Genomic DNA, 17,142 nt, shown 5'->3' with positions numbered 1-17,142 from the left:
ACATGCATTCTGCAGAGATATACACATACACATATATATATATATATATATATATATATATATACTAGCAAAAGTACCCGTCGTTGACTGGGTTCAAAAACAGCCTACAGAAAATAGACTCTGATTTATGAAAGCATGACAGGTTATAAAAAGGAAGGGGGGTGAAGAGATAGCTTCGAATTTGGGTGTATCAAAACCAAAGCAAAATATGATGAAAGTAAAAATAAAATAGATAAACCCCATAATTTATTATACCATACCTGTTCACACTGAAACACTTATCACAATATTCTGTGGATCTATATTAAAAAACCTTATTAAACTTTGTGACATATTTCGATTCTATGGAGGTCAGGTGCGAACGAACACTCCATAATTTTATTATACCATATTTCTTCAAACTGAAACATAATTATCAAATTATACTTATGCAGATAGATATGAAAAAAAGTCTTTATTAAAGTTTGTGCCTATTTCCATTCTATGGAGGCCAGGCACGAACGCAGACCTCACAATTTTATTATACCAGCTCTATTTAAGTTAAAACATACTTATCAAAGTATTCTTATGTACATCTATATCAAAAACACTTGTAGACGTTTTTTTTTTTTTTTTTTTTTAATTTTTTATTTCCATACTTTGTGGACAAGGCGCGACCGCAGACCCCACAATTTTAATGAACCACCGTTCTGCCAGATCAAACATACCCATTCCTGTGTCTCGATACATCTTCTATCATTATATGTGATCAGTTTTTTAAAATAGTCAACCATGTAGGAGCCTATTCGTGACCACGAACACACACACACACAGTTTTATATTATAGATATATATATATGTTATCAAAGAGTGAATCTTTAACAAAGCAAAACTTATCAAGATAAGAAAAGCTCAACACTAATTAACAGTATTTAGCTTCAAAATGCCATGGCCATTGAGATTTTTTTCCCTTAATTTTCCCTCAACTTTTCCTTATTTTGTCTGATGATTCCTCGTCTTCCATTTTAATATTATACATATGTCTAAATCTTTCATTAACGAACAACAAAACAATATTTTGATTGACATTTTAAATTGTTGACATATATTTTGACAATAATTGACATTCGCTTTTTCCATCATTTAACTTGAGAATTATTTTTGAAAATAAAAATCAAATTAATAAAAACATTTATTAACACCCAGAATGACATGACAAGCGCCAACAAAAGAGAAGTTTTAAATTTTCTAAAAATATATTTACACTAGCGGCGGAAAATATGCTTAAATATGATATTTTGATTTGTCTAGATTTTGTATATATTGCTATAATGTATTCATTTCAAAAGTAAAAAAAAAAAGTATTTGGGTGCCATCAGCTAGAATCGAAACCAAAAGCAAAACTGTAGCATTCAAAGCTGGTGACGTTACCACAGCACCAATGTGACATGCATATGAACTGATTAAAAATTAAAAATAAACTAAGATGAACGTACAAAATATACAACGATTTTTTAAAATTTGGACCCATTTTTGACCCCTTAAAAATTATTTTAACTGGCTAAAGCCCCATAAAAGAACGGTCCATAAAAAAATCCAATCATTCGAGGCCCCTAGCGCCGCTTTAGTTTCGGAGTTTGAAAATATGGAGACAGACATATAGCATTTTATATATTAGATTAGGAACTTCCAATTGAGTAAGAAAAGTAATGACGTCATCAGTTTATGCTATTTTTTTTTTTTTTTTTTTTTTTACATGGAAGTCACCACTTATCAAGGCCCGCAAACCACTCGGGGATAAGGGTTAAATGAATCAACAGAATCAATATTTATACATTGTTACTTATTTTATCTCCATTTTTGTTACGTCAGATTGTTATCCCCCTAACTTTTAAACCATTATTACAAAATATACATCCATTGAAACACAAAAATTAAACTTTAGAAACTTCCAAAATTTACCTAAAATTTTAAATAAAATGTTAATTTTCATATCTTCATGCGTGCACAGATAAATAGGTACATTTTTTTGTTATAAAATAGACAAATATGCACGAAAGGTAGAAACGAAAATTCCTCATAAATAATAAAAAAAATTCCAACATAGTGAAGTGAAGAGCAGAAGAGTTGGTAGAAGTAGTTGTTGGCAAGTAGAAATGTTCAGATTCTTTCAAAAGTTGATGGACCCTGGCAGCCATGGAGAGCAAAGTAACAACCATAATGAACCTGTTACCACTGTCTGCCCCCATCCTCACCTGATAATTAAAAGTTGTTTTAAAGAAAAATAGGATTTAGTTAAATAAATTGACATTGATTTCTGCTTTTTTGTTTAACAGAATTCATACCAGTGTATACTGAGGTAAAGTCCTTTCTGATTAATATTTACAAAATTTAAATTTAATTTTTAAATTTTACATAAAAAAAAGTCTTTACTTTGAAATGTTTCTTTTGCGGATTATATATTTATTACTTTTTTTAAATAGGTTATATTCAAAATATATTTTTTAGTCTTTTACTTTAAAATCTTCTTTTCTTTTTATTTCCAGAATGGTTTTATATAATTCTAGCAGGCCACCCAGCGTTGCCCGGTCATAAAATATGCATAAATATTATATTTTAATTCATACAGAAACTGTGATGCAAGTATTATATTTTTTCTAAACAGTTCACTTCTTGTAAAAAAAAAAAAAAAAAAACTCGAGCTAAGATCGAAACTAAAACCTAAAGACATTAAGTATGATAACCATTAGACTAGCTTGATATGATCTTTATAAAGGGCTTTCAAACCTACATATTTTTAACAAAGGTATTCTGTCATGGTAACCATTCACACATGCACATTCATGAAACAGTTGATAAACAGATAAAAATCAGACAACTCCCGCATACCAATTTTTTAATTTGACCCCTTAGCAGCTTGTTTTTCCAGATGATAACTGATTAAAAAGTTTTTCACGTGTCTGAATATCCTATATACCAAATTTCAAGTCTATAGATCAAAAAATCCGTTGAGTATATAGGTTGAGAAGTGTCCTCACACACACACACACACACACACACATACACACACACACACACATTCTCACTTTTATAGATACATAGAAAAATATATTTCAAGATTCCCTTTTTCTCAACCTAAATCTAAACGTAATTTCCATGAACAAAGTTTCTTTCCATAGAAGTGCCCATCTGCGGAACACAATATAGTGGCACGGCTTGAAAAGTTTACATAAAAAATAATCTTTTCTTTGAAATATTTTACTTTGTGAAGAATACGTAATGGTTTCTAGTTTGCTTATAATTGAAAATTGAACGTTAATCGGTCTTTTTCTTCAGATTTTTTGCTAAAATAAAATACTTCAGATGTGAAATAGTTCGGCTTTTCTTAAAAATTTTTACACTATATTTTTTTATTATATAAAACCATTTCGAAAAATAAAAACATTTTGAAACTAGATTACTCAAGGTACTGGAATAAAAAAAATAGGTGCTTCTTTTAACAGGTCGATTTTTTTAATATGTCATTTTAAGCAAAAACAATATTACATACATAATTGTCATGTCGAAAATAGTAATATATCCCAAAATTACGAAAATTCATCAAGTAGAAAGTTATTTTTAGGTCAAAGTATTTTTTATAGAAAATTGAATAACACTGCATTTTTCTTTGATATTATAAAGTAAAATAACGAGGGGACATAACTCGGAACGCATATTTTAGATTATTTGTTCATATTTGTTGTCCATAGCGATATACTTTTTTTCTTTTTTACTAAAAATACAGTATCAGTTGTTCTACTAAGATGAATTTTCATAATTTTTTGATATATTACTATTTTCGACTTGACAATTAAGTACATAATATTGTTTTTGTTTAAAACAACATATTTTTTTAAAAATCAATTTGTCAACCATCTTAACAAGACCCAAAAAATAGTTCATTTTGATTAAAACAGAGCACAATATTATCGTGGGTCTGCATTAATAACTGACACTCATAAAAAGGAAATAAGACGTGTTATTTTATTTATAATTTGAGAATTATAAAAAATTTTTAAAAATAAGCATTTCCAAGAGACGCCAGGTATGCCGCAATGTGTTTAAAGGAGGGGGGGGTATTCCTATAAATTTATTGGATGCTTATTTAGAGCGGCACGTATAATGACGGTAATTGTGGCCTGGTAGACCAACACAAAATCTACCTTAAAAAACTTATTTCTAGAGTTTTTGGGGTATGCTGAAAACGAATCTCCGGAATTCTTAAATATGGAGCAGACTGATGAAGTTTTCCAGGGTGTTGAGAAGCATTTCTCCTTAAGGCAATGTTTAATCAGCTTTGTAAGTATGTGAGCTAGTTCCAGTTGAAATTTTTTGGAATACCGTCAGGACCAGTTGCTTTACTCGATTCAAGCTAAAACAATCCCTAATAATTATGCATTGAAGATGAAAGCTTCCAGAAATTGTGAAATTGCGAAATTTTATTTTTTATTGGATGCAAATGTTATTAATTATATATTGATTTCACTTTTTAATTTGTATTTTTTTTTATTTGATTGTGTTTTATTAAATGTATGATAGGTCCAAGAATATTAATTTATTTATTGTGGACTATTATTCTCATCTTTTTTTTTCGTTGTTTTCCACAACGTTTCGGCCAGCTATTCCTCCGGCCTTCGTCAGAAGAATCTAATTATATTTAATATTCGTCCAGTTATACCGTATGATTTGAATTTCTTTAGCAGCCCTTCATACCAGACTTTGTCAAAGGCCTTGGATATATTGAGGGTTACAGCCCTGGCTTCACCTACCTTATCCACTGCATGGTATATGCATTCAGAGATGACTTAAAATATCTGCAGTTGAACGACATTGCCTAAATCCATACTGTTTGTCAGAAAGAAGATTAGCTTTTGCAAAGTGGTGGACTAGTGCGCGATTGATTAGCGTCTCAAAGATTTTAGCAAAGATGGGGGAGGAGATTGATAAAAGGGTCAGTTCTTTCGCGAGAATTCTTGTACACTTATACCATAGAAGTTATCTTCCAGTTATCAGTGAAGCAGGATTCAACAAGAGATTGTTGTAGGGTTTTGGAAAGTATGGGGGGCTAGCTCAGCTGAGCATTTCTTAATTAGTATAGCAGGGATGAGATCAGGCCACATGCCTTGGAGGTGCCTAAGCTTTTCATGATATCGCAGACATGAGAAAGGTTGATTTTCAAATCATCAATTCTGGCTTCAGTCCGCATAGTTTGGAAGTTGTTTGTTGGCTCTAAGGTTGAGTTGGAGGCGAATCACAGAGTAAGCAATCCCGCCTTTTCGGTTGCCATGCATGCGACCTTCTGGTCATTGGATAGTGGGGGGAATTACTGATTGCCCTTTATTACACTATTATAGATTTTCCAGAAATCCCGAGTTTCTATCTTTTGCGATTCAATGCGTTCCCTAATTATTTCATCATGCTTTCTTTTGGCTGTGGTTATTACTTTCTGAATATGATTTCTAGCATCGATGAAGTTTTGTCTATTTGCATTTTACTTATGATGCACGAACCAGCAGAGTGCATGCTGTCTTTGTGCAATGGCAGCTGCACAATCTGTAGTGAACCATGGAGGTGAGTGGGGGCGTGTTATAATACTTCCGTGCAGGGACATGTGCTTCAATGCCTGCTTCGCACTATTCAGTTGTTTCATTGGCACACTGTTCAGAAGGGAGAGAAAAGATATCGGTCTATGGGGCATCTCTGATACGTTCTCTGATGGCTTCCCAGTCCCCTCTTCTGTAATACCTTATTTTGAGCAATGGCTCTTCACCTTGGGTTTAGGATTCGAGTACAACGTCTACTGATACCACTAGGTGGTTTGCGTTTCTGAGTGGACTCTGGGTATTAGTTACACAATCCTATATTCAAACTATAAATTTTGGGCGGAGCTGAAGAATCTTGCCCCCCCCTATTCTTTTTTATTTTTTTCAGCGGATTATTATCGAATGAACACTAGTCTACCAGATTATTAAAAAAAAAAAATGAAAAAAGAATTAATATTTAAATATTTGTAGGGGGTACTCAATTTCTAATGCAACGTTCTAGTAAATCGATCCCCCATTTTAGAACCACTCAATGTTTTCAGACCAAGTTTTACCAATTTCGTATTTTTAAGCCTTTTTATTTAAAACCTTTGGATTTTTAAATAATCTAAAAAAAAAAAAACAGAAGAAAAAAGGGTGAACTGCTTTAAAAATGCTCAATTCATGAAATTTGGCCTAAAAACCTCGAGCGGTTCTAAAATGGATGATCAGTGAACCTGAGATAATCTCGTCGGCATCCGACAAGGCCAAACTATTTGCCAAGAAATTTGCAGCTAATTCTACCCTATGCAACGAAGGCCATCAACTCCCCATATTTCCTCCTATAACAGACAACACGCTATGCAAATATCTGTGCATGAGGTCACCAAGCTAATCAAGAACCTTGATTCCAGTAAAGCTACTGGCCCTGACGGCATTCCAATTATAGTGTGGAAAAAGCTTCAACCAGAACTTGCCCCCATACTTACAAAACTGTTTAAGCGGTGCCTTAAGAAGTGTTTCCCAACACCCTGGAAAACCTCATTAGTATGTCCTGTATTTAAGAATTCAGGTGATAAGTCATCTCCCTCTCAGTATAGACCAATAAGTCTCCTGTGTGTCATGAGTAAGTTGCTGGAATCCATATTAAATAAAGTAGTCAACCACCTCATCAGAAACAACCTTCTTAGTGACATGCAATATGGTTTCCGTTCTGCAAGATCTACAGCAGATGGGCTAACGGTTATATCTCATAGGATTAGTGAATCTCTCGACAAAGGCTTCTTTTCTAGGGCAATTGCTCTTGACATATCAAAGGCCTTCAATAAAGTATGGCGTAAGGGCCTACTTCACAAGATTTCCAGTTACGGTATAACTGGAAATATTTTCTTAATCATTAAATAATTTCTCTCTGATAGGCTCAGAAGAGTAGTGGTTGATGGGCAGAAATCAGAGGCCCACAGGTATTAATGCTGGAGTCCCTCAGGGGTCCATCCTAGGCCTAACTCTCTTCCTGATCTACATCAATGATCTCCCAAATCATATACTGAAATCATTTGTTGACATCTATGCTGATGACACGACCATCTATGACAACACATCAAAGGTCGTAAATGACAAATCTGATTCTCTCTCCTCTGATCTTGAGCGTGTGGTACAGTGGGGGAAGATGTGGCTGGTTACTTTTAATGCATCTAAAACCAAGCTCCTATCATCAACGCTCTGATCCCCATCTGGCATCAATTGAAATGGACGGCTCTCGTCTTGGGGAGGCTCCATGTTTTGACAAGCTTCTGGGATTGACCTTTACTCCTGATCTGAAATGGAACACGTACATCAAGTCTGCTGTCAAGGTCGCTGGAAAAATGGTAGAATTCTACCGCTCCAGAAGGTATCTCATTACTGATGCAATTCTCTATCTATATAAAAGCGAAGTACGTTCAAGGATAGTGTACTGGCAGGAGCTGCTAAAAACAACCTATCCTGCCTTGACAGAGTACAAAATAGACTTTGTGGGGGATGCAACCTCTCTCCCACAGAAGAGACGTTGCGAGCCTGTCTTTGTTTTATCGTTATTTCCATGGGAAGTGCTCGTCTGAGCTCCAATCTCTGGCCCCCCTCGCCAATCTTTCACGAAAAACACCCATCTAGCTGAAACCACTGTCAATAATTTTCCCCACTCTATATCTGTGCCTAAATCAAAACGTAGATTCCATTAACAAAGCTTCTTCCTTAGAAGTGCACGCCTGTGGAACTCTCTTCCGTTTGCCTGTTTCCCACCTGCCTACAAATTGGAGGTCTTCAAGTCCAACATTAACAAATTCCTGATAAACCGCCCCCTTAAGTAAGACACTTTATCAAATCTTCAATACTAACGATTACTACGATATTGTCCCATTGATTACTGTACACGCAATAACCCTTATCCCCGAGTGGCTTCCGGGCCTTGATAAGTGGTGACTACCATATAAAAAAAAAAAAAAGAAAAAAGATTTACGTTGCATTAGAAACTGAGCGCTTCTACAAATATTTAAATATTGAATTCTTTTTTATAATCTGGTAGACTAGTATTCATTTGATAATAATCTGCCGAAAAAATTTGAAAAAAAGATGTAAATAAAAAAATAGAGAGGGGGGGTAAAAATTCTTCAGGTCCGCCAAATTTTGCAACATTTATTTTTTTATTTATTTATTTTTTTTTGCAAGCTCAGAATTCAACCTAATTAAAAAAAAAATACAGGACAATATTTATGATGTACATGCTTGTCACGGATCGGAAATGTCATACTCCAAAAATCATTTGTTGTTTAAAAATTTATGATAAACAATAATCGTGTATTTTGATCCTCCATATTTAAGGAAGGTAACTCAATTCGAACAACCGAGATTTTAAAGTCGGTCTTAATAGCTATGCGAAAAATCGTTAAAAAAAAAAAAAGGGGAAAAACGATGCCTTTTTAAATAAATTAATTAAAATTTTACAATATCTTTTTATTAAATTGTTAGGTGAAAGTACAGAATAATTAAAAACACCCTCCCCTCCTCATGCTAAGAATGGCTTTCTTAACGTGATTATTTCAACACGGTAACATAAGTGCCTAAGTATGAAAACTTGTTATATGAGATTTTTGTTCCGTGACGGGTACGTTACATCAATACATCATGAGTTTCCTTGTTACAATAGAGGCGACAGATCGCTTTTTTAAAACATGATTTCAAGTCAGAACAGTACAACAACAGTGTTACTGTTGTACTACAACACTACAACACAACTTAATTATCATGTCGAAAATAGTAATATATCCAAAAATTACGAAAATTCATCAGGTAGAACAACTGCTGCAAAAAAAAAAAAAGAAAGAAAAGTCTATCGCTATAAGGCTAAACGAATGCCACCCATTAAAGTAAAAGGGAGATAAGTATGTCCCCTATATTCGCAATTTTCAAGGTGTTTACAGCTAAGGAAAATGCTTTAGCTTTTCTTTCCAATTTTCCGTAAAAATTTCTTTTAACTATAAATAATTTTCTACTCTATGTATTTTCGTAATTTTTGGATATATTACTATTTTCAACATGACAAATAAGTATTATTGTTTTTGGTACTAAGTTTTGTACTTATTGAACCCTGCTGAAATAACTTATCTTGCCTTTGATAACATTTATTTGTTATATATTTCTTTTTTTGACAACTTTTTCGAATCTATGTGTACAGTAATACAAACCCCCCCAAAAAACATAAAACTTTAATTAAACTTCGAAATACAATTTAAAAAATAGCGCGGGTCAGTAAGTGTACTACTACTACTACTACTACTACTAGCACCAAATTTATACTTTTATTTTATTTGTTTTTATTTTATTTGTTTTTATTATATTTTCCCCACTTTTTTCATACACATTCAAATAATGCTCTTTTTTTTTTGTTGTTGTCCCAAATGGTACCTTCGGTCGACCTAGACGAGAGGATCCAAAATGGCCGACCAGGACTGAGATATGACACGTGACCGGATGTAAAGGAAGAAATATCTCATGTATTTAATTTAAGCCGTCGTTTCGTATCTTACAACATATACAACAAATAAATAATAAATTATTTCAGCTAGAGCCGTTGTTTCCTTAATAAATTATTTCAGCTCGAGCCGTTGTTTCCTTAATAAATTATTTCAGTTAGAGCCGATGAATTGTCAGATATTTTTTTTTTTTTTACTTCGTTTTGTTTTGGTAAGGTTTCATTATTATTTAACATTTATTTGTGTGTAAGTTGCTATTTATTAGTATAAGCTCGAGCCGTTGTTTCCTTAATAAATTATTTCAGCTAGAGCCGTTGTTTCCTTAATAAATTATTTCAGCTAGAGCCGATGAATTGTCAGATATTTTTTTTTTTTTTTTTTTTTTACTTCGTTTTGTTTTGGTAAGGTTTCATTATTATTTAACATTTATTTGTTGTATATGTTGTAAGATACGAAACGACGGCTTAAATTAAATACATGAGATATTTCTTCCTTTACATCCGGTCACGTGTCATATCTCAGTCCTGGTCGGCCATTTTGGATCCTCTCGTCTAGGTCGACCGAAATAAAAAAAAATTAAAAAGTAATAAATACACGCTCGATTAAAAAAAAAAAAAAGTACGAAGAAAGTGAAAGAAACCCCCAGGGAGCGGCCATTAAATTAAAACCAGTTTACACAGGGTCCACGTTCCCCGTGAAATGCGGTTCGATAAGTGGACAAGCACCTTGTTTTTGCTTAAAACGACATATTAAAAAAAAAAAAAAATCGATCTGTCGATTCTATTCTAACAAGCATCGAATTGTTTTTTTTGTTTTTTTTTTGTAGTCTTCTTTTTGTTGGATTCTGGATAAGAATTCCGATTTTTTGTTAGTAGATATGAAATTGAAAAATAAATAAATATCTCAAAACAGAAATAAACAATCTTCGTAAATAATTAATGAGTTAATATATATTTTAAGTGCGTAATTATTACTTAAAAATAAATAAAAAGCAACATTTGTAACATTTAGATAATTTCAAGTATTCAGACAACTATTTTCATATTGGTTGTTATTTTTACAACGTTTCGGCCGACGTAACCTTCAACAGGTTCATTTTTTTTTTAACTCGAAAACCTCAACAAAATTTTAAACCAAATCATTTGTTGGTATTTATGCAGATTACGAACCGTGCTGAAAAAAAATAATATGATGTGTTTTTTTATTCAATTGTAAGGTTAAAGTACAGAATAGGTACAAAACACCTTCCCTTCCATAATGGCTTTTTAAATAATAACGTTATTATTTCAGCACGGATCAATAAGTGCACTAGTACTTTAAGTTCTTATTTAGAATTCGACTTTAATAATAATAAAAAATATTTAAAAAATACAGAAAAATCGGTATACCGAAAAATCTTTTTTTAATGTATTAAAATTCATAAAGAGACAACTCAATTTAACTACCGAGATCAAAATCAACCTTATAATGGATAAAATGTACTCTTGAAATCGCTCAAAACTATTTAAAAACGATTTTATATATATATATATATATATATATATATATATATAACTACCCCATCAATTTACGTAATTTTTGGAATATGATATTTTGGTTCCATAATGAGTACGTAAATCATAAATATATATATATATATATATATATATATATATTTGTTTTTAAATTAAATAATTCTTAATAAGCACGTAATAATGTTTAAAAACCCATTCTTAACACGGGGTGGGGGTGGGGTAAAAAAAAGTCTTCTGGACTTTCACCTAACAATTTTATAAACAAAAGATACCGTAAAAATTTTAACTTGAAAATACTATCTAAAATTTACACGTTTATTTAGTCCATCGGGGACATATGGTGTAACTGTTGAAGACGTCGGCTGTAACCGTCAGTTCTGGAGGTTGATGGTTCAATTCTTACTACGGGCGATTATAACTAAGAATAAAATAATAATTAAAATTTCTGCTTAGTCATGGCTGACAAAATAAAAACAATCTACCTCCAGTGGATTAAATAAAGGGTTCCAGTTTCGAATAGACGGTTCCAAAGTTTGAAAATATACACCTGAAGAAGGTCGGAGATGACATCGGCCAAACTGATGAAAATGGTCGTCTGAATAATCCAAGTTGTAATATATTGCAGTAATCGATTTCTATATATATATATATATATATATATATATATATATATATATATAAAATCTATGATTATTGTAATAATTTATTTCCTCGTTAATGGGAGTTAATCGATTAAAATAATTAGCGATCCATTTTTATATGCATTAAAAAAAGAAGAAATTAAAATAAACAACTTATATGCAAACTAAAATTTTAAAAAATTAAAATCCTTAAGGTTTTTTTTTTTTAATTTAAAGACATGAAATGAAAAAAGGATTGATATTTCAAATAGTTTAGCGTTCGTTCTTCTTTTTGTTTTTGTTTTTAAATTAACAAAAATATGTTAAAGATAATTAAGTATATAAAAGTCTGTCAATATACATAAAAAACGGATATTTAAAAAAAAAAAAAAGGGAACAACAACATATATATAGTTTTATAAGACAAGAGAGTAGTACTTGGTGGCTATTTAACGTACTAATATATTCATAAAAGTACGTTTTTGTATCCTGAAGAACTAAAAAGACATTGGTGGTTATATGTGTGCGTTTACTTACTTTTTTGGTAGTGCTGTAAAAAGTTAAAATGATTCTCCGAGAGAGAGAGCGAGCGCGCAGGAGTTTTAGATGCTGGTGACCTGGCCACCTTTAGAAATCTCCTGCAAAAAGATAATTAAAGAAGGCAGCGGAGAGCAGAGTTACGCCCCTTGAATCAGCTGGTAACGCATTTCCGGGTCCAACTTCATTCACCAAAGTATACATCGATCTTCAGCTCCCGCCCCCTTTTTTTTACTATAAAATTTGGGTGTTTGCGTAGATTAATGATCCTATAAACCAACGCATTTCAGGTGAAAACATTATTAATACTTACGTGGCATGTTGAAATTAGCACAAATTAAAAAAAATTACGAAAAACGATCCAGTAGAAAAATAATCGAATTATCGAGTTTTATCGTATGTTTTACCACGGAACAGTTGTGCGACCAGTTCAGTATGAATAAACTGACATATTCCCTTGACTTAAATTAAAGGTCCATCATTTTTTTTTTAAGAGAACGTAATTGTGAATGATTTTGTTTAACACATCTACTGGATAATTTTTCGTATATTTTGGAATTTATACCAATTGTGAGAACGCAACAAATGTTTTCGCTAAAAATACGTTTAAAAGATGAGTGTATACAAACAACCGTATCTAAAGTAGAGGAAAATCGGTTGTTGTTATAGTAAGTACTGCGACGAAAAAAAAATGGAAAAGATTTTTAACTTACATCAAATAGTTGAGCAATCTATCGATATAATTGGCAGAAAGAAATCCAACAGAGTATCCGATAATTTAATAATGAGTAGGTTTATGACAAGACGATATTCTCTTCATTACTTTGACTCGCAAGTATATATCAGTTAATATCTTATACGTTTTTAAAAAAAGTGATGTGATTTCCGATTGATTCTCTGTGTCGGATATACTCGAGAGTAGAAACAACGATAAGAACATTCTCTCTTGTCAAATCCTTAATAATATTTGTTCATTAATAATATTACAGAACATCATATCAACATGCTACCTTAGGTTTCAAGCTGGGAGAATAAAACCAAGAATAAAAAGTTTGGTTTCCTTTTGACTTTTTTTTCATATTTATTGTAAACTGCTCGTCTGCAGCAATATTTAATTTATAAAATAAATGGTAGATTATTCTGGGTGAAACTGTTTTATATATATATATATATATATATATATATATATATATATATATATATATATATATATATATATATATATATATATATATGAATAAAAAAGAATGCGAAAAGTATAAAAGCTTATAACTTTTCTTTATTCGTTTTTAATTGGTGACGTGCAGGAATACAAAATAATAATATTATGAAAAAAATTAAAAAACTTTTATATATATATATTCTGTTATAAAAGTGTAGTATCTGTTCCGGCAGTTAGAGTATTATTACTATTAGAGTAGAAGGCCTTCTTACATCTAGGGATCTCTACTGTGTATAGGTGGGATTTTGCTGCTTGTTGGGTTTGTCGGGGGTATTCATGTCGAGGGGGTACACGTGCTTGTAGTTCGTCAGAGCATTCACCATTAAAATACTTGTAGAACAGGCAGAGGGGAGCAACATTTCGTTGATGGGACAGAGGTTGAAGCTTAGATGACAGTTCAGAACCTATCAGGTTGGCGATTCTTTTTTGAACCCAGTCCAGGAGCTAGAGACTAGTAACAGATGAACCAGCCCAATTTTGACAACAATACTCCATACATGAGCGAATAGTGGCCTTCTAGAGGCACAGGATACTTTCAGGCGTAAGTAACTTTCTAGCACTGTAGAGAGAGCCTACCTTCTTTGCAACAGCCTTGGCAATGTTCTCAATGTATCTGTTCCAACTAATGTTCCAAGGAGTTTGAACAAAGTACTTTCAGGTTATACTTAGCCATGGCTATTGGTGGCTGAGAAGGTTTCTTGTAATTATTAAAAGAAACAAGCTTAAGCTTGGCAGCATTGAATGTGACCATCCATTTTTGTCCCCATTCCACTACTGATTGGAGGTCATCCTCTAGTGTTTCTGCCATTTCCATAGATATGTGTTCATTTGTTTTCCTATCGTGCCTATTATAGAGTGTGGTGTCATCAGCAAATATACCCATCTCAGACAATTTCATCAGGGAGGTCATTTATGAATATTAGGAATAAGTTCCAAGGATCGACCCCTGAGGCACACCCGTATTTATATCATATTGTTTTGACGTACGACAACTACTGGAATCTTCTCTTATTTAAGAAGGATTTAATTATGTTAAGTATTCGTCCAGTGATATCGCATGATCTGATTTTCCTGAGAAGACCATCGTGCCATACCCTGTCAAAAGCCTCAGATATATCTAGGTAAAGAAATCATATAAAGAAAATTGTAAAAAGATCAAGAGGACAATCACGAAGAAAATGAACTGACCAGACGAAGGTTGAGACAAGTATACCGCTCCTGACAGCTGAAAGACTGGCCCCAAACTGTGAAGGGTGGAAGAAGTTTGTTCTCAAGCATGTGACGAGGCTCTTTGAAGTATGCACATTAGTCAAGTCTAGTGAATAACTTTGTTGACATCTTGTTTGTTTCTTTGTTTGTATCTTGTCATTGTACACACTGGATGACATCACAAAGATGGATGACGTCATAAAGCTACCATTCATCTTTTATGATAGAATCCATTTTCAAGTATTGGGGTTTTTTAGTTAATTTTTTCATTAGCAATTCTGTTGTATTTAATTGTTTTTCTTACCTAATCGTTGAAGGAGTTACCTGCCCTTTGTTAGTTTGTGTCGCCCTTCTTTTGGGACATACTTTTTATTATTATTATTATTATTATTATTATTATTATTATTATTATTAATAATAATAATAATAATAATAATAATAATAATAATAATAATTGTATGCATTAAATATTTTCTTATTTAAATATTCATTAAATATTTTTTACGTGCACAAAAGTTATACATGAAAACGTGTTTCTGGATATCACCCGTCGTCAGAATGGATAAACTGTTACAAGTGCAATCCTTGTTAAAAAAGTTTAGCCATGCTAACGACAGGTGATACCCAGAAATGCATGTTAATGGATAAGTTTTATGCAAATAAAAAATATTTCATAAATATTTAAATAAAATTATTTAAATATTTAATAAATAAAATATATGTGATCTGTTGTTATTTTTTTTTTTTTAGCAATATTAACAGCGTTGAAACATTGTTTGTAATTTTTAATTTGCTACCGTAGCGGCGTAGCATTGAGGGAGTTAACTGCTCTTTATTTTGCATATAAATACGTCTCGCCCCTTTTATTGATGAGGCGTATTTAATTTAATTTTATTTATTTATTTTTTAATATTTTTATGTGCATAAAAGTTGTCCATTGACATGCGTGTTTCTAGCTATCTGCCTTTGTCAACATGATTAAAGTTTTTCGCAAGGATCGAACCAATGACTACACAATCCATAACATTGCATTTTACCACTGAGCTATGAAGCCTTTTCAAATTTTATGCACGATTTTATCGTTTTTAACAGATCTGTTGGTGTTATATTTTTTAGCTGTATTAAGCTTTGAAACTATATATATATATATATATATATATATATATATATATTAGTGATGGGACGACTCCAAAATTTTTCCCAATTCTGATACAATCATTGGAGGTGCATGTTGAGCAAAAAAAAAACAAAAAAAAAAAACTAGTAGGCAGGCAGGCAGGCTTGAACCCATACCGTGAAGGAGGAAAAGAACGTGTAAAAAAAAAAAACAAGTAACGTCTTTACTGTTGCGCCCATCGCCAAACTGGAGGTGATGAAGGTTTAAATTAAGGCTAGTCAATCGAAAAGAGGGGATGATTTTCAAAAATATCGGCGAAAAAAGCGACCCCTCTTTGTAGAAAAGTGTCCAGTTGAGGGTAAAGGAATTAATGTTTTTAGCCAATTTTTCGATATTTGTCGTCTGAAGGGTCGAGCTTCAAAACGATACCAATCTCATGAAAATCCATCACCTCTGTCGAAAGTTTTAGGCAAACATACAAACATACATACATTTAAACAGACAGATGAGATTTATATTATAGAAGATAACGTTTGTCAGAATGAATTATACAATAAGAGTATCTGATGTACTCCTCATGTAATCCTTTACCTGAATATGAGTCAGATACATACCAAAGATGGAGTACTTTTGTTACAACTGTTGATGTACCACTAAGAATATTCTTTCCTGCCATGAAAAAGTACAGAATCAACTTTGCAATCTAGTGGGAGATGATATCTCCCCTACAGCCTCTTTCTCTACTCCATCAGTGTTTCCATGGTAGGTGTTCGACTGAGCTTCAATCTCTGGTCCACCTCATAAAACATTCACAGCAAGAACGCATCTTTCTAGGAACACTGCAAACAAATCTCTTTTCTTCCTTTGTGTACCTTAAATCAAACAGAACTTTCATGAACAGAGTTTCTTTCCAACAATTGTCTACCTGTGGAACACGTTACTATCGAGCTGCTTCCATACAGATAAGAACAAGTTTGTTTTCAAGTCTAATATCAGTAAATATCTATCGAGTTGTCCTCTGCATCGAGCAAACATTATTCACAATCCTTTACACTCTATAGCAGGCACGACAGGAAAACAAATGAACATATATCTAAAGTAATGGCAGAAACACTAGAGGATGACCTCCAATCAGTAGTGGAATGGGGACAAAAATGGATGGTCACGTTCAATGCCGCCAAGACTTAACTGGTTTCATTCAATAATTACAAGAAATCTTCTCTACCACCTATAGCAATGGCCAATGACTCTTTATCTGAGAGTACGTCTTTCAAGCTCCTTGGCCTAACGTTCACAAGAAACATGAGTTGGAACAATTACATCGAGGGCATTGCCAGGGCCGCTGCGAGGAAGGTGGGCTCTCTCTACCGTGC

General features: G+C 32.6%; 1 protein-coding gene across 2 annotated transcripts in view; it reads right to left on the bottom strand.

Moving 5' to 3' along the window:
- Positions 1 to 14,815, bottom strand: part of LOC145252447 (uncharacterized) — a 29,885-nt gene extending 15,070 nt beyond the window's left edge. The window contains exon 1 of one of the 2 annotated variants that reach the window (XM_080111850.1): positions 14,632 to 14,815. The gene's annotated coding sequence lies outside the window, so the exon portion shown is untranslated. Of the gene's footprint in view, positions 1 to 12,221; positions 12,342 to 14,631 lie in introns of those variants that run through there. The other variant, XM_080111849.1, reaches the window with a different exon arrangement.
- Positions 14,816 to 17,142: the final 2,327 nt, after the last annotated feature.

Source organism: Euprymna scolopes, chromosome 29 (genome assembly GCF_053919585.1).
Source record: "Euprymna scolopes isolate OS-2025 chromosome 29, ASM5391958v1, whole genome shotgun sequence".
NCBI classification, from domain to species: domain Eukaryota; kingdom Metazoa; phylum Mollusca; class Cephalopoda; order Sepiida; family Sepiolidae; genus Euprymna; species Euprymna scolopes.
The sequence above is the reverse complement of the archived record's forward strand: the minus strand, read 5'-3'. Positions and strand labels throughout refer to the sequence as shown.